The sequence below is a fragment of the Stegodyphus dumicola genome, chromosome 1 (assembly GCF_044657685.1).
Source record: "Stegodyphus dumicola isolate Sdum_Otavi_A_Nest chromosome 1, ASM4465768v1".
Lineage (NCBI taxonomy): Eukaryota > Metazoa > Arthropoda > Arachnida > Araneae > Eresidae > Stegodyphus > Stegodyphus dumicola.
In genome coordinates, this window is record NC_140768.1 from 124,053,083 (window position 1) to 124,076,086 (window position 23,004).

At 33.5% G+C, this 23,004-nt stretch overlaps 2 protein-coding genes across 4 annotated transcripts in view; one reads left to right on the forward strand and one right to left on the reverse strand.

The window, feature by feature from the left end:
- Positions 1–6,851, reverse strand: part of LOC118186040 (uncharacterized) — a 72,229-nt gene extending 65,378 nt beyond the window's left edge. Inside the window, exon 1 of one of the 3 annotated variants that reach the window (XM_085819998.1) lies at positions 6,716–6,851. The gene's annotated coding sequence lies outside the window, so the exon portion shown is untranslated. Of the gene's footprint in view, positions 1–1,706; positions 1,858–6,715 lie in introns of those variants that run through there. The other 2 variants (XM_085820005.1, XM_085820000.1) reach the window with 2 other exon arrangements.
- Positions 1,884–23,004, forward strand: part of LOC118195881 (protein sel-1 homolog 1-like) — a 141,351-nt gene continuing 120,230 nt past the window's right edge. Inside the window, exon 1 of the mRNA XM_085819979.1 lies at positions 1,884–2,024. The gene's annotated coding sequence lies outside the window, so the exon portion shown is untranslated. The remainder of the gene's footprint in view (positions 2,025–23,004) is intronic.

Consider the following 23,004-nt stretch of genomic DNA (forward strand, 5'->3'; position numbering starts at 1 on the left):
CATAGAGTTTATATATCCATATAAGTCAATAAATTAAGGATTATTTCTGCATCTAATTTTCTTAACATGTTTATTTCAGAATTTTCTTTTCACACTGTAGCGCTTTATGAATTTTCTATAATCATTCAATTTCTCAAGCCATGGCAACTTTGCATACCTTTTGACAAGTAGTTACATTTTTAACCACTGTATTTTAATTCCTGTTGACTATCAATACATTATTCTCTTGTTTCACAAGTGCAACTTTTATTTTATACGCAAATCTACGTAAAATAGCATTAAAACTTCAGTTATGCGGAGCTCCTGATCGATTGCTTGTTTTAGATTGAATGAAATTAAGCTTAATGTGACTGTTAATTAGCTTGTTATTAATTTAATTATACGTTTCTAATTAATTACATGTTCAGATATTTCCAAGTATATTACTCAAACTTTTGCATCCCAATTTTTAATTTTTGGTTAAAAAAATAAACTTTTTTTTATTGAGAGGCCTGATTGATTATATTAATTTGCAGTATTGTTTATCTAATTCCTTTCTTCTAGATAAATTTTAGAAAAAACTTCTTAGCATAATAATTTAAATTTATTTACAATTTATACGTCAGTGTTCCAAATGCATAGTAATGTTGTTATAATAGATTTCATGCTAAGCTTTTTTTTAATTTAACTAAATTTATTTTCTGCAAACATTTACATGATTACTTTAATTAACAAAAAATATTTTTAGCACACTTTAACACACTTTGATATGGAATAATGTTTTGCACGCTAGTGAACTCTATTACATTTTCCAGTCTAGTTCAGACATCTTGACTATTATTGATGTAATTTATTAAAAATATAATTTGTATGCTTTATAATTATTTAATTTAAGATATTATTATAATAAATGAAAGATGTTTGTAATGCTGATATGTATGTTTACCAATACCTTTTATTTTCTTTGTTAGCTCTCGCATTTATTACTTATTCAAGTAATTAGCCTGTTTGTTAGATATTTTTTACTTGTTCTTGTGACATGTAATTCTATTTATTTATTTTTATTTTCCTCTTGGCTACAATTGGCTTCAAAAATTAAGTTGTAACCCTGTAGGCAGCAGGGGGAAGAAATTTTGATTGGCGCAGTTGCACTATAGCTCGACCCGGGGGGGGGAGATTTTCATTAGCGCAGTTGGAGTACACCCTATTTTTCGATTGAAGGGCAATGATCGTGTATTTGTGGTGAAAGGGCTGGATAGAGCTAAAAGTACCTCTGAACTTGAATAACATGTTCTATTGCTTCTACATTGATGGACGATTTTCATAAATTCAAATCGTAATTTTAATTAACTCCTAGACTAGCGGTTCTCAACCTTTTGACTAATTCGTACTATCTAAACAAAAGCTGAAAACCTTTAGCACCACCACTACAAAGTACTACTACTGCCACCACCACTCTTGAAACAAAGTTCTAATCGCATAAATTTACGAGTGTTAGAGAAAAAACTCAATCAGGATGTTGGGGTTTTAATTTTTGAATTTAATAGTTAAAAATACCTTGCTTCTTTACGTACCACCTAATTTTCTCTCGCGTACCGCCAGTGATACGCGTACCATTGGTTTAGAACATCTGTCCTAGACTAATTTTAAATTTATAAAATATTAAAAGTATAATATGAGAGAAGATTTTTAAATAGAAATAAAATGGTTCAAAAAAGAAAGAAAACCTGTCTTTAAACTTGCCGCTTTCTTTTTCTGTTTTGGCGATTGTCTTCAAACAGCAGTTCTAAGAAATAAGGGAAATTCCCTTCAGAGATACGTCGCCACTGTGTTTATTGCGCAGGGTATTACGTCATTCTTCAAGTAGGGAAAGTCCCGACTCAAAGTAATTGTTTACGTGCAGATTTACAGGTTTGAAAATAAGTAAGCTAACATGGTTATGTTTATTGTGCCAGAAATTACAACGGTAATTCATTCTAAAGTTGCAAGTTTAATTTCTAAATATCCACTACGATTGTGTTTTTCATGGATATTTAACTTGACAGGTGATTAATATACTATTCTTATCGTCATTTTAATAATCTTACTGAATTTCTATTCCTACTAAATATTAATAATAATAAATAATTGCTTCAATGATGGCGTACAAATGTTGGAATAGTTATTAATTTGCGAATAAGTTTGACAAATGTGATATCGAAACACTTTAGTTAATACAGCAGCTATTAATTTTTTAAGTAAGCTATTCGTGTCCTAAGAATTTCCTATTTTCTAATAAAAATGTGCTCAAGTCAATAGTAAACATTTTGAAGAATACTTTGTTCTATTTTACTTTAATATATACGATTCTTAACTTTCAAAACAGTCATGTGAAAATACTAATATTAGTACAAAGCTAATAGGTTAGTATTAGCTTTGTACTAATGCGTATTGTATTGTATTATCCTATATGCGCATTGTATTACTATACAATTAACATGTTATCACGTAAGTTGTGACTTTTATCACCGAAGCTTTTCCATAAATATAAAAATAGTAATTATTGATTATTCAAAATTGCATAAAATTAATTTCTCTGTACTTTCATTTCATTCAGATAAATCGCACTTACGTATTCTAATAGAGTTCCAAATTACGTATTAAAAACTAAGAGGTTAAGAAAATTCGACTTTTTTAAGTGCTTTCAGAAAGTACAATGATACTTAAACTATTTTTTTATAAAGATACTTAAGCTATTTTATTTAGTTTTAGTAGCTTTATTTATACAGTTACTACCTGTTTCATTTAGTGTAATTTGATATTGATATCATATTTCTTTTTAGACTAAATATGAAAGAATTTTCATTTTTTGATCCATTAACATAAACATAAAAAAAATCATTCAATTTTTGAAATGACATTTTTATTAAATGAAATAATTCCGATCCTCTGATCCATGAGCATAAATAAAAGCATTATACAAATTTTGAAGCGTTGTGAAAGAATTTACCTTCACTGATCCATAAACATAAACAAAAGAATCATTCAAATTTTGAAACTTAAACGTCAGATCCACTCAAATTGTGAAAAACAATAATTTATCAGGCTGAGTGGGTAAACATTTTCAGCATCTGTTTCATAGTTAAAACATCAGCAAAACAGTTAATTTTGAAACGATTTTTCATTAGATCAAATATAAAAGAACTTTTGGTATCAATTTCACGAGCAAATAAACAAGGAAATAATATAAATTTTGGAGAACAATGTTTCATTAGATGAAATGATGACAATTTTTAATAACTGATCCAATTAACTCTGAAATGAACCACAGAATCATTCAAGTTTTAAAAGCAGGAGAATGGCTCAAAGTGATATTTTATTACATCGAATTAGAAATAATTCTCAGTATCTGTTCCATACGTGAAGCATAAACAAACACATTATTTAATTTTCTGTAAAATTGTACTTTTTTAGATCTAATGTGAAAGAATTCTCAACAATTGATTCCCCCGTAAAATAAAAACAAGAAAATTATTTAAATTTTGAAACGATATTTTGTTAGGTTCAATGTGAAAAATTCTCAATAACTGATCTCGCAGTAAAATAAAAACAAGAAAGGATATTTTTCTAGCTCGAATGTGAAAGAATTCGCAATAATTGATCCCACTATAAAACTGGAAAAAATTCATTCAATTTTAGAACGATATTTTTCTTGATCGAATGTGAAAGAATTCGCAATAACTGATCGTACCGTAAAATTGAAAAAAAAAAAAAAAAAAAAAAAAAAAAACGATATTTCATTGATAAATGAGAGAACTTTGGATGTCTTTTCTGCAGGTAAACCTAAATATTTATTTGAGTTTTAAAACTAATATTCTGTTATACGTGTTTGATTAGAAGAAATATTTTGCTAGATTAGGAAAAGAATAATCTGATAACATTTCATGTGTAAGTGAAACATAAGCAAAAGACTTAAATTCTTAAATGAAAATTTATTAGAATGTGAAACAATATTAATATTGTTCTGAATTCAGAAACAATAATCAGAATGCGAAACAATATTCAAGTGAAACATAAGCAAACAATTTTTCAAATTTTGAAATATTAATTGCTGAACAGAAAGTGAAAGCACTTTCAAAAATCTAACCCATACTTAAAACACGATTAATCAGTTTTTAACAGAATTTTGGCCAACGTTTCATACGTAAAGGAGGGAATTTTAAAATTTTGAAGAGATAATTTACTAGGCGAAATGCGGAAGCATATTCGTTAACTATTCCTCAAATAGAGCAAGCAACCTTTCCACAAGGGAATTTTTCAAATTTTGAAATTATATTTACAATTAATTAACGTTTTAAAAAGTTATATTTAAGTAACCATACAGGTTTATCGATTTTAACTTTTATTTCCTTCTCCGAAGTGTTATCGCGAAAAATTTCGAGCATCATATTTCAACGGAAATATTCATTTTTACTGTTCCCGAATCCATTTGGACCATATTTTTGCGTGCTTTAAAATAGATTGAAAAGAGATTTTTCTCGTAACGTCTGTGCATATGCACTTACGTAATTGTGTGTGTATGCATCTCGCATAACTCAAAAACCACAAAACCATAGAACGTCGAAATAGAGCTATACGCCATAGAGCGTATAAGGCATAGAACGTTGAAATTTTGTGTATGGGACTGTTGTAACATCTAGTTGTGCACCTCCCTTTTTTATTGCAGTCGTCAGTACCAAAAGTGTGCATACATGTATATATATATATATATATATATATATATACCCGCCTCTTACCCTGTTAAAAAAGTCCTTACCCGGCCTTTATTTTAGCAGTTATTGTTCGAAGATATATACTTTCAATCACAGAAATGTTTCAAATGACGAAAATACTCATGTTTTGGCAATGTCAAATTAAAAAAAATAATAATAATTTTTGAAAAATAGCGAATTTTTTTAATGCGTTTTCGCGGTTCGTGAACTTTTATTTGAGAAAGTTTTCAGTGCAGAATTTACGTATAAGCTACTCAAGCTATAGCTTAAGGACCCCCAAAAAATTGAAATATAGTATAACAGTTATATCTCATTAAAGACATATCTCAATAAAGGGCATATCTCAGATATGTCTCAATAAAGGGCGTATCTCAGACAATACTCAATAAAGGACCCCATATCTCAAATAGCTTAGGGCTTTATCAAATTTAAATCTGGTTCTGAAAATTTGATACTCATCATGAAAAATAAAATTATACGAGGTTTGACTTCCGGATACGACAAAAATTGACCGAGATATTAATTTCAAAATTTGCAGTTTGATGTCATTTCAAGCTTACCTTAATCGGTTAATTAAGTTAAAATATTTCGAGGAAATAAGTTTAAATAAAGTGCAGTAACAAATGTGTGTAATATAATATGCCGTATAAGGGAGTTATGTGGTATTCAAAACAGATTTTTTTTAATTTTGTTTTCATCATTATCGAAAAATAATAATTTAATTTTGAGTTATTTAATATATACTCTTATACATACCTGTAAAATACGCAATGCATGTATTTCATCAGCATTATAATTTTTTCCTCAGCAGGTTGCAGACAGAATTTCAACACAATTTTAAGCTGAGTATAGTTACAACATATCTTGAAATTAGAACACTAAGCAAATCCATATGAAAAATACAGTATTTCCTTATCAAATATATATTATCTGCACCAAATATATATAAACCTACATCAGACATATATAAAAAATACCGTATTTCCCCCCTAACTCTTTTTGAAATGTTTAAAAATATTCTCGTCATTTTCCCCTTCCTCAATGCGTTCGGTGAACGAGTTCCCCTAAATTTTAAAGTGGATTCGTCCACGTAGCGATTGTTTTCGTTTTACTACTAAAGCCAAACCCTCGCAAACTCCTGCGAAGGTCAGGCCGAACTTTTGTCATCTAACCGTCGAACTTTATACTAGTCTAATACGAGAACTGACACATTGCGACACAGTGAACAGGAACTGACACTCAGTCCACGATTTTGCAGAGTCTGCTGCTCATACATCTTTAATTATTTATGACTGGAGGCTTGAGGAGTAGTAGTGACAACAGAAAGAATGGGCACGATTCAAATAACAGAGAAGTTTAACGAAGCTATCTAATTAGATACTGTAATGTTAATATTATTATGTATTTTTATTTGAATGTAATTTTCACAAGATTGTATATGAGACATGCTCTTTTAAATATTTTGTGATATTGCATTTTATGGTTTAGATGAGAAAAACATGATATTTTATAAATAAAAAGGTAACACATAAAACGTTAAAAAGCGCCCCTTTGGGCGTAATATAAAATCTGAAAGCTTTCAGATTTTTTTTAATTGCTTTTATAATTATTATTTATCTAAATGACGTAGGCATCAGTGAGAATTTTCAAGCTAAAAACAATAAAAATAAATAAAATAAAATGCGACTTAAATAATAATAAAGTAAAATTTTCCGAACATAATTTTTACAAATACGTGCCAATTTTCGACTGCAAAAAATTAAGAGCCGCGCTGATATGCATAATACTGCATTCTGTCTGCGTTAAAAAATATTTTTGCATTTAACATTTGTGCGTTTTAATGAAAAAGTATAATTTTGTAAGCAAGTATCCAAAATTATGCACACATACATTTTAACGATGGTTTAATTAAAGCTTTTTACATTGCGCTCATAAGATTGAAAATGACAACAGAAATAATTTTTTCAAAGGGAACAAAATTTTACCTGTCTGCTCATACGAAGAAACTTTTCAAGGGAAATTCCCGATTTTTCTTTGTCGCTCGTTTTAACAGAGAGAGATTTTTTTTCTTTGCAAAGAATGGTTGATTCGCTAACCAATCAGAACTCTCGCTTCACTCGACCCCAAAAAGTAGATGGCTGATTCTTTTCACGATTTTCTTTTCTTTTAAACAGTTGGTTGTTTGAACGATTTCGTAATATTTATAATACGATATAACTGTTGTTAAAGTATACGGTAGTTATTGCTTAATGTGATCTCGTTTGAACACGGCTATTTGGATAAAATTAACCGAATGATAATATTAAATAGAAAAAAAAAAAAATTCTTCCAAAATAGCAATAGAAGTTAAATATTTTAATACAAAGTGTAACTAGAAACGCATAAATGGGCGGGCACTTTGCTCAGCACTTTAATTAGATTTTAGTTTGGTTTATACAGTTACGGCAAAGCCTTGAGGGCTATTTGCCCCATAGTAGGTAGTCCTTTCTTACCTCCATGGGGTAAGAATAAAAGGAGAGGCCAACTCCGCTTTACGAATGAAGCACTTTAGGCTTTGGTCTCAAAATAGGATGTTTTTTGTTTACACCCTTGACAGCGCTTTCATAGTATTTCCACACACGAGAGTTCCATACAGATCGAAAAGCGGGACACTTCCGCATAAAAGAAACATTCATTGTATGACAAATAATAGAAATTTGTATAGTTTAGTGATATTTACGCAAAAAATCGCACCTTGTTTATTTTTCCATAACTTGCAACAGTGATTTTAAGTACCTTGTGTTTCAATACCCTTGACAGAGTATTTGCTGCTTTTGTTTTATGTTCCAAACATCAAAATATTTCAAATAAAATACATGTTTTGTCATCCACATATTATCATTTTATTTTTATATAACTGAAAAATAATCACTTCGGGGTTAACTAAAAAATGAAAAAAAAATTCTGTCTCTCTTTTTTAAAATTTCATTTAGCAACATATTTAATTGATGACTAAATTTTGTACAAAATTATGAATGAAAAATCTCTGTTATTCAATACATATACTTGAGTAGTGGTCTGCTATTTTTGAAAGAGTTTCAAGACATGAAAAAAGCATCATCAATGTTATTAATCAGTATATCAATATACTTTGCATATTTGTTACCATCTGGATTACCTCGCAGCATGAAAATTTCAGGTATTTTTGAATTTAGATCAATAGGGTTTTAACTGTTTTAAAAAATGAAGCAATATTATGCAGAGTGAGGCAATCAAGATTGCAATGTGATGACAGTGAGGTAAATGTTTAAATCTGAATTGGATAGTTGTTATTTATTATATTAACAGATAACTATTAAACTGGATGAAATCGCTAAAATAGGTATTGAATGCTCTTCCAAAATATATTTGCTAGAAAATTTGAATTTGATAATGAATGTATTCTAAAAGTTTTCTAAGTTAAAAGTTTGAAACTTGATGGCTAGATGTAAATATAAAATTATGCTTGTTAAAATATTAAAAATTAGGCATATAGGTCAGGTTAAGTTTTTATTAAATAGAGTAAAGCACGCAAGGGCTGTCTGCCTAAAGGGAGAGATGCAGTCGTGGAAGAATTTCGAAGGAAAACTGACTTTGAGTGGGTATTAAAAGTAATGCGTGTAATTTTCATTCAAATTATATTTATACATATTTCTTATGTAAAAAATTCTGGTATGTGCTAAATTATTGTAAATTACTTTACTCGAAAAAGATAGTGAATGAACAGAAATTAAAGATTTTCACACACTAAAAATGAAAAATAATAAACACATATGGGCATTTATGCATATGCTTGCAAAAAAGCATGTATCTATCTACCTTTAACAAATTACATAAATATGTATTAAATTATTTATAAATGTATTTGGAAATGATGGATTTATTCATCATTTCCAAATACATTTATCTGGGAAAGTTACTGTGAAAAATCTAGTTATTAAATATATATAAATTTATAATGATTATAAATATTATCTAAATATATAATATTCTTGACATTTAATTGTAAAAATCAATTGAAATTCTGTTGACAAATACGTTTATAAAACTATTTAAGCAAGATGCGAATTGTTCATACTGGAAAGCAATCTGTTAAAAGGTACTGTAAAGCAAATTCTATGAAATGTTCTGTCCAAAAAAGGTATTCTGATTTGAAATGAACCGAACAGAGTATTAATTATAAATTGACTCAGATTTTCGATTTAAAAAATGCATCAGAATGTAAAAATTCGTCTCATATTTAAGAAAGTATTTTAGGAAGAATCTCTGTAAATAGAAAAGAAATAATGCGTAATTTTAATATTATTGTTGTTGTGGTCATATTACAGGGCACAATGGTTGCCAGAGCGTACTCCGAAGAGAGATTGGACTTCTATTTTCCACCCCCAATTTTGAGGGAGAGTGCTCTGGCGAGGATCCGGGTGTTTAAATGTCCTCTCCCACCAATCCACACAAGAGAACTTTCGGCTTGCCGCATATTTGGAGTGCCGCCATGCCGCACCGACAGTATACATTTACAAACATCCATGTCTTCTCCGGGATTTGAACCCGGGCCCTTCGTTACTATACTTGGCTCTCCTAACCACTATACCGTCTGGGTGACAATTTTAATATTAATAATACAATAAGCTTTGATCTTAATTTTTGTAATTCTTAACCGAATAAAATCGAATTACCTTAAAACTTTTCTAATGTAATTAACGAAAACTTGTGAAAATATTTCATTCAAATTAAACTGTTCTGGAAAATGTATAGCATTTAATTCCGTTCAGAATGAAATGATATTTAAAAATACATTCTTTTCACATGCTTAGGGCTCTGAAATATTGTAGAAAAAAGCAATATATACATCTATACGTATATGTACGACGTAATTACAAAATTTTTACATCTGATCATGTCCAAAACCATTGATCTTAATGGCAGGTCATTGAACATTTTAGTCTCCACGAAGGGATCACCAGTGCTTCAAAGTAGGAAATGGAAAGGGCCTCTCCTCTTTACTCCTACCTCCATGTATCTGCCTGGATGCCTTCTTGAAGGACTTCCTAGGGAAAATTGGCTCGTATACGTGTTACACATGGGTAAAGCCACGAAAACGCTCATGCAGCTAACACATTCACGGGATTCGAACCTCGGACCGAACTACCAGTGTTCAGCGACTTTACCGCTCGGCCGCTCAATTGCGGTTGGGTTTCCTCGAGTTATCGCTATCCCAGTTATATGAAGTTAAAGGATTTTCAAACACTTGTAGTGTTTCTAAATTAACATCGGAGGCAGAAGGTGAGGGATCACACGAACAGTCACTGGAAGAGAACATGCAAATGTAAAATTCAAAATTAGGCAAAAAGGCAACCTTCATTTGACGGATTTGGCGTCACTTCAGCTGATGGATGATTAGTCCCAAGGTCCGTAGAAAGACCTTGGACCTTGGATTAGCCCATGGAGGTAAGAAAGGACTTCCATGGATTAGCCAAAAGGGAAACAATTTCTTCCCCCTTACAATACACAGAAGGGAAAACGAAGCGAGTCGCAAGTAGATAAACACTTCCCATTTATCCAAGATCAACATTGCATGCACGCAGTATTCGGACCTTAAAAAACTTTTTCTAAAGTCCAATGGCTTACATTTGGCGACCGTTTACCAAATTTAGCATATTAATTAACAAGACTAACTTCTATAGAGCAGACTACTTTCGTTTTCTCCGTTTAATCGTATTTTAAACGAAATTACTCAACATACATTTGAACGATAATTATATCCTGTCCATCTTCCATTTTTTTTATTCTTTCTCTAAAATTGTATACACATTGAGAGTAGACAAAAATCTGCAGTTTTATTTTTTAAAACACAACAAAATTTTCTTGAAAGCTATTTTTGTTATTCTGAAGATTATAGCATCATTTTCCTAATTCGCTTTACTCTTTTTAAAATCAGCTGTCAGTTATACAATTATAAACAGATAAAAACTCGAATTCATAATAAATACTACTTGTTTACCTAGCTGATTAAATATTTTCTGTTCAAAGTAGGAAATTTGTTTTTATAGCGTATTATTAAATTTAATATAAGTATTATTTATTAAATTTATAGCGTATTATTAAATTTAAATTTTTATAGCGTAGAAACATACTTCTGTGAGTGCAGAATAGCAGCAAAAAGAATGATTTATTTTTGTTTATAATCAGTAAAATTAATTAAAAAACTATGAAATCCTTCTCAGTTTATTTGAAATCTTTCTTTCTAATCGCAAACTCTATTTGGCTTTTAAAGTGATATAATTATCTAGTTTCGGTTCTTAAGTATTTGCGGTTCTTAAGTACTTGCAAAAATTGTGATTTCATCGTATTTTTCATCGAATGATCGGCAAAATAACGTAGCCAAGTTTTAAATAAAGGTTTCAATGTGAAATGCTCTGCCTTTAAGCTCCTTTTCTTGTCCAATTCTCCTTTTTTTTACCTTTAATAATTTTCGTTCTTGTGCAATAATTTTTCAAATATGAATGCAAAAGTATTTGAATTATATTTTTAGTGTGTTCACACGCGCATTCCACTCATTGTTGCTCCACTATACTAGACACTAAGTTGTATACAATTTCAATAAAAGAAATTGGAATTCTGCAAAGTACTCAAATAAAACCTTCAATAATGTAGAGGGGTATGTGCATATCGCATTAAACGAATTTTTAAGGAAGACGGAACAAAGATTCACATAAAATAAAATATAGAACTGCCAAATGCGAGCTGCCGTATAGAAACCGTAAAGAGGTCCTTATTCACTGTAGTCCAAATTCAAAATTTCAAAACAAATTAAATTTAAATTGAGTAAAATAAAAATAAATTTTAAGAAAATAGTATGCAAATTATTTCTAATGTATAAGCAAATTTATTTACATTATAGTATAATCAAGTCTCTTTTTGTGAGATTTTTAAATTATGCCACATGATGCATATTTTAGTTTTTCTGCGGTTCCCGTTATTCATATATGTAGAGTTCCAGGACAGGAGATGCTATACTTTTAACATAGCATCCCCTGAAAACTAAGTTTTTGCATAGAACCCGCCTAAAAACCTGATTTTTTCCCCCCTACACGGTAGACTTTTAGCATCAGATAAGGAGTGTTTACTAATTCTTCATTTAGTAGATAAGATGACGTCAAACTTTGATAAGAGATTATCTTTGACTGATTTTCCGGAGGTTTTTGTTAATCGATTTTTAGCCTTTGTATTTTTCTTCATATTTCAACTATTTTACTATGTATATGATGGTTATTTCCTAGGTACCATTAACAGAGCTTAGTCTCGAATTTAATGATTGATTCAGAAGACCTTAATTTTAGATGTAAATTTTTTATGTTTCCATTTATTTTAACCCTTATAATTTCCTGTATACTCAGAATTTGACTTTATTTTTTAAATCTTCTGTTCATAATACCAGATTTACTTTCCGTAATCTTAACTGCATTACTCATTTCTAGTATTAAATTTATTCTACCCAGAATTATTTTCATGACTTAACCAATATTCTTAACTTGTTATATTTTAAGAGAATAATTATTCAGATTTCCATTTCTATTTATTATATTATTCAATGTTAGATATAATTTTTAACCTTTTTCGCTCTTTTTAACATTAGTGATCTTCAACATATTCTGTATTTCATGTATTTTCTGATTATACAGGTAACCTTAATTTTTGATGTAACATTTTTAGCTTGTTTTATACATTTTAACCTTCATAATATTAGAAAATGTGCTATAGAAATCAACTTATTTACCTAAAAATGAGTCTTAACAGATTCTTATCGGCTTCAGATTTACTATCAGTGGATAAAACCTGAAGTTCACTTTATCTAGTCTTGTCACTATACACATAAAGACCAGGAATCACTGTGTAGTACAATCAGCGTTTTAGATAATTTAATACTGATTCAACTAATTTTAATTAACTTTCCATTAGGATTTTCAAACGATAAACGTATTTATGCTACATAGTATTAGATTAGTTACAAACATTATTGGGGGAAATGCAATTAAATATCCAAAACCCACATACTCACTGAGAAAGTCCCACTCATTAGGAATAGTAAAACTTTATGCATATTTCCATGAAATGTGAAATCTTGTAAAGGATTAGTATAAAACTTGAGTAACAAATTATTTCCTATAAGCAATATACGGTTAAAAAGAGTATTCCTGTGATAACTTATATACCCTTAAGAAGTAAGAGTAAGGTAATGAAAAATGTTTTTAGGAATTTTCTTCATTTTCTAAATCTACTCTTATATATGAAAGAGAAAAATCCAATGAAACTCCCATTTTTTTCATATGAAGGCATGCCCATTTCTCCTAACAGACGAAAGCCGGAATATTTCCCTTTTCCATAGATTTAGCTTTAGACTTACTTTCATCGGAAAAAGAAAATGATTTTACTTAAAAAATAGGATATCTTCTACTAAAAGGCCTTGAAACAATCACGACCAGATCTATATATGTCACTCAGTGGTTCAGTTTCAAACCAAATTTTAATATTTTTTAATCATGCATGCAACAATTTTCACCTTCGAATTAAATTTTAGACGACTTCAACAGATATTTCAGTGGATATTATACTCATATTGTGTAAAAGACTTCCAGTTTTGACCAACCAGATGTAACACATGATTTGATACATTTCTGGTACTATTTTTGGAAATAGATATTCATATTTTTCATACGCAGACTATTACAATTTTATACTCATATAATGAATCAATGACATTTTATACTCATATTACTTAGCATTTTTTACTGCACAAAACTATTTTTAATTGCCATATTCGAAGCTTAACAGCCATAAATTTCACATAATACTACATTTACAAACTATAAGAATGCTGGATAATCTATATTACATACAGAACATACACTACAATGCTCAAAGATTTACTTAAAGAATACATTAAACTGTTCAGAAAAATTAATTATATTTTATATAATTCAATGCATATTTCATATATAAAGCACATTTCACGTTTTTAGAAATGTAGCATCACGTTTTCTAAGACGACCTTATGAAAATGAATCATTCTAAGGTAAGATGGGGTAGTTTTTATTATCTTAAACTATTAACCAAGCGATTAGGAAACTGAGGCCTCGTTAAACTAGGATATGTACATATCTTGGTAGTGGTAGTTTAGCAGACTGTCAGTTTAACAGACTGGACAATAAAAGGTGAATTATGCTAAATATGCATTTTAAAACATTATTCACGATAAAGACATTTGAATAGCAGAAGATTCCTGCTCTGCACGGATCATATATCGTAGACCTGGCTATTAAATTTCAAGAATCGCGGAGGCCAAATAGCCAAATGGATACAGATCCTCCAGGAATATAACATCACTATCCGTCATCGGAAAGGATCGTTATGCGGAAGCTCGAACGCCCTGTCTAGAATATTCCGCCCAAAAAACTGCGGATATTGTTCCAGGTTCGAAGCGAAATATGCGATGGGTAATCCGGTCGCACGTCAGGCTATAACGTCAACTTCAAAATCGGTTGATCCAGACCGAGTGACAAAAGTCAGGAAAGATCAGTTGGAAGACAGCGACATTATACTCATAATTGTCCTAATGATCTTCAAGTAGGAAACCTGGCATAACATTTCGATCTTACGAGAAAACGATACTGCGCTCTCTGAGAATCACTCAGTATTTGAAACAACATCATATACCGGAAGTTCGAGTCGGATGTTCGAGTCGAAAAATATGAAAGTAAAGGCATTCCGATAGTAGCTGATAGATACTTCGAAGATCCGGATCAAGTATGTCTTTAAAGAAGTAATTAGGAGCTCTTCGGAATAATGAAGATTTTGCATAGAGTTTGAGAGCGCTTCTGGAGTAATACAGGGGTTGACGTAAAAAATTGTTTCCAGTCGTGCGATGCATATGCATGTCCGGAAAAGGCCGAAGGCTCGCAACCGAGGAAAGCTTCATTACAATGAAGGAGTGCCTTGTAAACGCATTGTCTTTAGCATCATGTTACCTCTGGGACGAATTGTTGATGGGAAGAGATACACCCTCGTTGTTATTGTTTACTTCACAAAGTGGCTTGAAGTATAACTATCCCTGATCAAGAGGCTGTTACGGTAGCAGAGATAATGATACACCATTGGATTTCCACGTTTGAAATGCCTTCTCAGTTACAATTTTATTTCCGCTGTAATCAAAGAACTCTGTAAACTACTCGGCATAGACAAAGCCCAAACAACATCTTTACATCCGAAGTCAGACGGCGAGGTGGAGATGTTTTTTTGAACCTTTTCTAACGAATGTTTCTCAGAAATCAAGAGGACTGTGATCAGAAGTTGCCTCTGTACTTTCTGGCCTATTGCAGTGCTGTACACGAGACTATCGGCTACTCACATGCTCTTTGATCAAGACCTTCGTCTGCCTTGTAATCTGTTGTTTGGTCGCCGTCCGGATGCGTATTCATCGCCTGAGGAGTACATTCTAGATCTTGAGGCGTGATATGAAGTGATGCAAAATTTCGCAGTTGTGAGTTTCAGTTTGGCGACGGAGAAGTTGAAGACCTTGATGCGACGCAAAAGCTACAACTCGATTCAACGAAAGTGACAGGGTGCAGGTATTAAATGCAATTCGACGGAAAGTTTTTTTTCCTAAACTACAGTCATCTTGGGACAGTCCTTACACAGTCCTAAGCGAGAAAAATGACGTCGTAGTTTGGATCCTTAAGTGATCAAATTCCTAAAATCGTTCATTACGACAGGCTATCCGCTTACTATGGCCATAGCGCGTTGTCTTCGTAGTGTATATAATAAAAATAATAAACTAAGACTATGGTACTATCTATACAATTAAAATATCTGTTTAAATAATTAATAAATAATTAAAATATATGTTTATCTATACCAGAGGTGGGGAACCTTTTTAGCATGAGAGACCACATTTAAACTAAGCAGTGATATAGGAGGCTGCATAAGTTGGTATACCTATAAATGCGACTTTTGCTAAATTATTATTTTTATATTTTTATGACTTTATTGCATTATATAGAAATAATGCAAACAACATTAAGTCATTTATTAAAATAAAAATTTATACTATAAAATGTTTTTGTATTCATATGAGATTAATAACTTGTTATAACATTAATCTTCAATAATTTCTTAACAAACCTATAGGGATTCTCACTTGTGTAATCAGAAATTACCTTTGAATGTGAAGAATCTTAAGAACGGATAAGCAAATAATCGCTTGAGTTCGTGTGACAAGAAACAACAAGATTGAAGGGTAAATAACCCTTCATTATTCAGATAAGAGTTAACAAAACTCCGTTTTGGAGATTTACAATAAAGCCGAACGCTCGGGTTTTGAACTTAAGATATTAAGAACTAAACCAAACTAAGCTTAACTAAAGAGATATAGCCAAAGCTATCAAAGTTTTCACGTAGTTGGCCCTTTAAACACGAGATGCCTGCGAAGCTGTAAGGGCCTGTACTGCCGAGCGTAATAACAGCTTTGAGAGAGAGTAGCCAAAAAGGCGGACGCGCGCTAATCAAAAACTCTGATTAGTTTCGGATTCTCTCTAACTCAGCAAGTAGAACTTCGCGGATAAATACCGCTCCTCCTCATTATGTATTCAGAACATTATGTTACTCATTATGTATTAGAAGTGATTCTAAAACTATGTTCTGGCCGGAAGTAGTAAGTTGAAGTTAAGAATTTGACAGGAAAGAAGTTTAACTCAAAATTTAACTTAATAAAATTAAGATAATCCTTACAAATCTCATAAATTTAAATACTATTTTAAATAAAAATAATAAAGTAGAAGTATTTTTCGATTATAGTTCGACCGTCTCAAGTGCAACCCTGGTTGGCACTCTGCCAAAATACATAGACTTGTCCAAAACGGGCGGTATTACTTGCTGCGACGTGAAAGGTCTTCTCTTCTCCGGAAAGAGCTATGCTGGAGGGAAAGAACGTCCCCATCCTTACACCCTATTTTGAGAATAATTCGGTCCGAATGGCGCATTCGTGTTTGCGCTCATGATCGCGGATGAGGCGGTCGAGCTATACCAACCTAACAACAATATGTAAAATAATGTTAAAATCCGATGGAAAATTTAATTTAAGGGGATATTTGTGTTTGTTTCCTGCCTGAGAGTAATTCAATATATAGATCGAGCTTCTCTATCTCCCTGCTACTCAAGTAACTCCATTTGTAGTTCTTTGGAGCTTTGGATATATCTACTGAATGTGTTTCAAATACCAGTGTGATAGCAGAAGTGTGCTCGTCAAAATCCGAAAATCTTTCAGTATATTCTTCCATTAAAATATCCAAGACATCTACATATTCATGGAATGTTTTATTTTACATTTTTACTCATTCAACATTTTTGCTAGCTCCGGGAAGTGTCCTGCAAATACATCCAAGCAAGAGCAATGTATTTAAAAATGTTAATTTTTTTCGAAACGCTTGGATCTTTCTCCACATTTAATATATATGATTCGTTTTGCCTTGCAGGCAAATATTTAAATTGTTTTGTTTCGTCATAATATTAATCAAAGATGCAATGTTTCTGTAAAATGCTTCACCTAATAGATCACATAGTTTTCCCTGTTTTCGACGAAAGTTTAAAATTTGTCGTCGTGCAATTAAAACTTTTATCAAAACATGTCTTATTGAACGCATTGCATTTTCGAGAATATAGTTGACAATCGAAATAATTCTATCCAGAGTGTCCTGCAAAATGGCTGTTTTTGTCCAAATATTTTGCTGATGTAAAATGCAGTGAAATGACAAAAAAATTTTCAGTTTTCCCTTTTTTAATAAAGCAACAAATCCTTCTTTTTCACCTCTCATGGAAGGTGCGTCATAGGTGCAGACACTGACTATATTACTATATTACTGACATTTAATTGTAATCGATGGCACATTTCTCTGAAGTTTTCGAATATGCCATCTTCGCGAGTTTTTCCAGTTAGTGTATACAGCACAAGAAGTTCTTCGCAGCACTGAAAGTCTTTAGTTACAGCACGAATAAAATATTGTTGCGTTTTTTTTCTTTTCTGCACGTTCGTACGGGGTTCGTAGATTTGGAGAGAATAACGACGACACTTGATGAAGTATTGAAACACACTTTATTGGCCAGTATTGTCAGGACAGCTCCAAAACACGTTTCACAGTCGTCGATGAACTACTAGAAACACGCTGACACGATCAGCGACACAGCCTACACAATGTCAGACAATAACGGTGGAGACAGCTTCCTGCAAAGCGCCCGACTCTGCTGTCCGGAGTACAGCTCCAGACTTTGCTTGGTCGTTCTCGGAACTCCACGTATTCTCGAGACTCTCCACGCTACAACTCGCGATGCACTCGACAACACACGAGCACAGCTCTTGACTCTTCGGTTCAGTCGTTCCCGGAGCTCAGCACGCATCCTTGACGATGCACTAACCGCGATACACTAACAGACACATTCGGTGCACTCGACGACCCACTCGGCACTCGCTGCTCGGCAGTCAACTCGATCGACTCCGCACGGGCTGACTCACTAGACATACTCTGAATACTACTCTCGCACTCTATGCGAGGCACACACTAATTGACTTTGGACCAGCAGGGTTTATACAGCTTTCGGCTCGTGTTCGGAACATTTTGGGCTAAACCTGTAAGAATTCGTTCCAGAAGGTTCTCCAACCGTCCATGGAATATCGCCGATTGTGTCGCCAAATGGGCGATTTCTTACCAAATGTGGCAACCCTGCCCTCCTTTGCCATTTATAGCAACCCTAAAACTGCTTTGCGGGGAAGCCATCTCACCGCTCCTGTACATTTCGTAACACTGCCCCCTCCCAAGGACTGCACGTCCCGAGTAGTACAACCCTTGGTCAGAAGCATAATTCGATACAAACAAAAGGTTCTAAAACAAACAAATAATATAATTAAAGATGTAAATATTTACACTATATAAAAATTATATACACAAATTAGCTACATAACAATTTTAAATTATATATACATTAAAGTTCAGAATGAATTGCAGTCTATCTGTGTAAAATATACCCGGGTCAAATACTTTTCCACTGGTGTTCTCAGATGCATTTCTGTTTTGCATATCACAGTATGAAAATTCAGTTCTTTGAGACTTTTCGTCCACAGAAAGATCTGAAACAATTTGTTCGCCACTCTGAAGTTTGTTCGCATCATGTGTACAGTTCACCTCGGTATTTTCAGCAGCTGGTGCATGCACATTTTCCTCCGTTACCTGAGAACCAGCTCCAAATTCTGCATCAGAGTCATGAATGGAACTCGATACTTTACAATCGCAAGTATCCTGGTCTAAAATCAAAATCAAGTCCTTGTCTGCAAAACCTGCACTATGAGACACACACATAGTTTGTGAGGTGGGTGAATTTTCTTGCAATACTGGAGCACAATGCTTTAGCTGTACATCAGCTTCTTCAATCTCAGCATCACATGAACTTTCAGATGGTTCAACACTCGCTAACTGCGACTTCATAACTTCACCATCAATTTCTACCAACTTTACTGTCGCATTTTCGCGTTCTTCCATCTCTACTTCAAGCACCTAAGTATCAGGAACTTCTTGCCCTTCTTTTATTTCTTCATGTTTCCGTTCTGTTTCTTTAATCCCGTTAGATGTTTCATCCTTCATTTCTTGATCTTTCTCAGACAGTTCATTAGCTACTTCCTTCATTTCTTCACCCTTTGGTTCTTCAGAAGCCACTTCTCTCATATCCACATTGTCTTTTATGGCTCCAGTTTCTTCTGTAAGCTCCACTTTCACCTGTTGGAGTTGCTCTCGCACCTTTTCTTGGCCGCCATTTATCTCTTCTCGTCGGCCTTTCTTCTCTTCTAATCCGGCTTTGATCTCAGCTGTCATCTCTTTATATCCAGCTTTAATCTCTTTACATCGAGCTTTTATCTCATCATATCCGGCTTTTATCTCGGCATATCCGTCTGTCAACTTCTCCTGTCCGGCTTCCATCTTTTCTTGGAATTCAGCAAAGGCAGTCATGAGCTGTAATAATAGATCTTCCATTGGTCTTGTCACTGGCATTCACTCGCAAATCCCACTTCTGACACAAATTGTTGCGTTTTTTCTTTTATGCACGTTCGTACGGGGTTCGTAGATTTGTAGTGAATAACGACGACACTTGATGATGTTGTAAAACATTTTATAGCCTCGTAATTGCAGAACAAATTAATAAAAAAATAAACAGCAAAATGATTCTTCTTACCTTGTATCCAGCGCAGTTTCAAGCGAGATCATACCTAATTAACTTGTAATCCAAAATAGGTGTAGACGGAAATTGCAAGATCACAAAACACATTCTTTATTAATACATGAAAATAGATTAAGATTCGTTAGTATTCCAATATATACATTGAAAAAGGGAGTTATATAATAGAGAGTGTCATATCACTGTCCTTTCCTGAAGGAGTAGAAAAAGCAAGTGTGAAGAATAAGTGTGTTACACAATTAACTCTTTTGCAGTGTTTCCAGTTCATACGGTTTATCGCGCTATTGGCGACAGTCCTTCACCATATGCATACCAACAGATGAAGTATCGAAACACACTTTATTTGCCAGTATTGTCAGGACAGTTCCAAAACACGTTTCACAGTCGTCGATAAGCTATTATAAACACGCTGACATGATCAGCGACACAGCCTTCACACTGTCAGGCAATAACAGTGGAGATAGCTTCCTGCAAAGCACCCGACTCTGCTTTCCGGAGTACAGCTCCCGACTCTACTTGGTCGTTCTCGGAACTCTATTCTTGAGACTCTCCACGCTACAACTCGCGATGCACTCGACAACACACGAGTACAGCTCCCGACTCTTCGGTTCAGTCGTTCTCGTAGCTCAACACGCTCTCTCGACGATGCATTAACCGCGATACACTAACAGACTCCTTCGGTGCACTCGACGACCCACTCGGCACTCGCTGCCCGGCTGTGAACTCGATCGACTCCGCACGGACTGACTCGCTAGACACACTCTCAATAATACTCTCTCGCACTCTATGCGAGGCACACACACTAACTGACTGCGGACCAGCAGAGTTTATATACTAGCTTTCGGCTTGTATTCGGAACATTCTGGGCTAAACCGGTAAGAATTCGTTCCAGAAGGTTCTCCAACCGTCCATAGAACATCGCCGATTTTGTAGCCAAATGGGCGATTTCTCGCCAAATGCGGCAACACTGCCCTCCTTAGCCATTTTATGGCAACCCTAAAACTGCTTTGCGGGGAAGCCATCTTACCGCGCCTGTACATTTCGTAACAATATAAAACTTGCACTGAATCAGTTTTATCCATGCTTTCATGTAAAGCAATTGAAAAATAAACATCTTCATTTTGTATAATTGCACGAAGTTGCTCTGTTACATTTACAGCTAATTCGCGCTGCCGATCTGTTATAGTTCTTCTTGAAAGAGGAAATTGTTCATATTTATCAACTTATTCTGGATCTAACATATCTACTGCTTCAACAATACATTCTTTAATTATTTCTACATCACTAAGTGGTCTCCCTCTTTTTCCAAGTGTTTTGGCCTCCTCGGTGTTTGAGGGGATTTGTACCCAGAGGCTGCACCGCACAAAGAGTTTTAGTCGCGTTAATAGAACGTTAAGGGAGCGGACACGCCTAGATGTCGGGCGTTTTACTGCTAATGATATAATACATTGTGTCTGCCAGGTGGCAGAATACGTGTATAATTTACATGCCAGGAAGGCATAAGGCTTGTAAACATGCCAGGGGGCATAAAGCCTTGTATACTTACCAGGTGGCATAAGGCTTGTATATAAAATGTAAATAAATGTACAGCAAAATATCTTGGTCACATCAATCAAGAGACACGCAACAATATACTCAACTGATTACGCACACCAAGTGTTCGGTTTAATATAGCGCCCTCTAGGATCAGCGCCCTGATGAGAGGAGCCAAATTTAGTTGAGTTGGTTGTTGAAGAATGTACGCAGCGGACCTATGGTGCGTTCGCCCGTTCCACTTTGTCTGTGCTAATGGAGCACCTAACTTGTAACCTTGTACATTATGTAAATAATTAAATATCTGTGTGGCCTACTCAGTTAGTTTTATTTTGGAACCAGCGCCATTATCTCTCGTAACGCATCGCATTTTATTCCAAACAAAATTTATGGTCCGTCGAGCCGGAGTTTGTTTTGGTTTTGTTAACTAAGTTCGTATAAGTATAAAATGGCCACTATAGTTGCTTTAAATCGAAAGAAGGGCTCACTAAAAAGCCCAATTAACTAGAATAGAGACTGTAATAGCGGATAGTTCCAGCACATGTATCAGGGTCAATGTTCCTTCTTACCTTCTTCGGGAACATACAAGGACCTGACTCGGAACAGAGAGCTTACTAAAGCTATGTTCACTAATTGTGGTAAGTAGACAGGATACACATGAAGGGTATACAAAACCCTTTATTTTTCTCTATATACAATAACTTCCGTACTTCGGAATACACTGACCCGCCACTTGGGGTCTAACGTAAAAGTATAAAAATAAAACTAAGCTCTAATTTAACTTTAAACTAATAAACGTGGAAGATTGGCCTTATATTAACAGGAAGGCGTATGTAGTACAGATAACTGAGAACACTACAATACGTTAAAATTTATCAAGAGGATTAAAACCTCTGGCCTGGAAGGCAAACAGCAACTAAGTAACTTCTGAGGTAAGCGGCCTGCGTTGACTCACTGCTTCCTCTCTCTCGCTTGGCAAAAGGCCACCACTTAAATACTTGGCGTTCGCCAGACAAACTTTGCATAAAAACCTTAACGCTTATAATTCTGGCCGGAAGTAGAAAATAAGAAGGGATAGTAAAGATTTAAAATAAAATAAACGTTAGTAAAACTTAAGATCCTTACACATGGACTAAAATCAAAATAGATGCCAAGCGCAAGGCCTTGGAAAAGATGTCTGTTGCATTGGATAAACTTCGATCAGAATATTATATTGCTGTGCCGAAAAGGATGATACTTCTGAATTAGAAGAGGAATTATTAGATTCAGAAGCAAGAATCGACGATCTAGAGGTAAGTTTCAATCAAATGTTAATTGATAATGTTGGTAGTATTAATAAGGTTGATATCATAAAGAGTAGTTGTAAAATAAAGTTACCTGAAATCCCACTTCCGCAATTCAGCGGAAAGTATGAAGAATGGAGCATGTTTAAAATTGAATTTAATAATAT